We start from the raw sequence: 915 nt of genomic DNA, 5'->3' as shown, positions 1-915 counted from the left end.
GGCTGAATGCGACATTAGGCATTTCTTCAAAAAAAATAATATATAAATAAAAATAAGTTCTATCGTTTTATTTATTCATTTCAAGCACTCTAGCTTTTAATTTTAAGAAATGCACTTAAAAAGTCTCGTTTTACGTTAAAACATTTACGTATTTATTTCCAGCACTCCATCTTATATCTTCAGAAACGAGCTTAAATTGTACCGCTTATGTAAAATTCATATTTTTCCAGGCATTCTTTTTTCACGAGAAATTTATTCAAACTCAATTTCCTCTCCCTCTTCCCTGGCTCCCTCTTCTCCCTCACTTCTCTCTCCCTCTCCCTCTTCTCTCTCCTTCTCCCTCACTTCTCTCTCCCTCTCCCTCTTCTCTCTCCTTCTCCCTCACTTCTCTCTCCCTCTCCCTCTTCTCTCTCCTTCTCCCTCACTTCTCTCTCCTTCTCCCTCACTTCTCTCTCCCTCTCCCCTGTCTCCATCTTCTCCCTCACTTCTCTCTCCCTCTCCCTCTTCTCTCTCCTTCTCCCTCACTTCTCTCTCCTTCTCCCTCACTTCTCTCTCCCTCTCCCTCTTCTCTCTCCTTCTCTCTTCTCTTTCTCTCCCTTTTCTCCTTTCTCCCTCACTTCTCTCTCCTTCTCCCGCACTTCTTTCTCTCCCTCTCCTCCCTCACTTCTCTCTCCCTCTCTCCTATCTCCCCTTTCTCCCCCCCTCCCTCACTTCTCTCTCCCTCTCTTCCCTGTTATACACTTCCCTCTTCCTCCCTCCTTCCTTCTCCCTCACTTTCCTCTCTCCCTCTCCCCTGCGTTGGTCTATTTCCGTGCTTTGGGAGGAAGAATTCTGTGGTTGCAGTATCAGATGATCGATAATCGGCCAATTATTTGATAGGCTACGGCACGCACAGCGATAAGACAATGGGAGAGA

The sequence above is a fragment of the Penaeus monodon genome, chromosome 24 (genome assembly GCF_015228065.2).
Source record: "Penaeus monodon isolate SGIC_2016 chromosome 24, NSTDA_Pmon_1, whole genome shotgun sequence".
NCBI classification, from domain to species: domain Eukaryota; kingdom Metazoa; phylum Arthropoda; class Malacostraca; order Decapoda; family Penaeidae; genus Penaeus; species Penaeus monodon.
The sequence above is the reverse complement of the archived record's forward strand: the minus strand, read 5'-3'. Positions refer to the sequence as shown.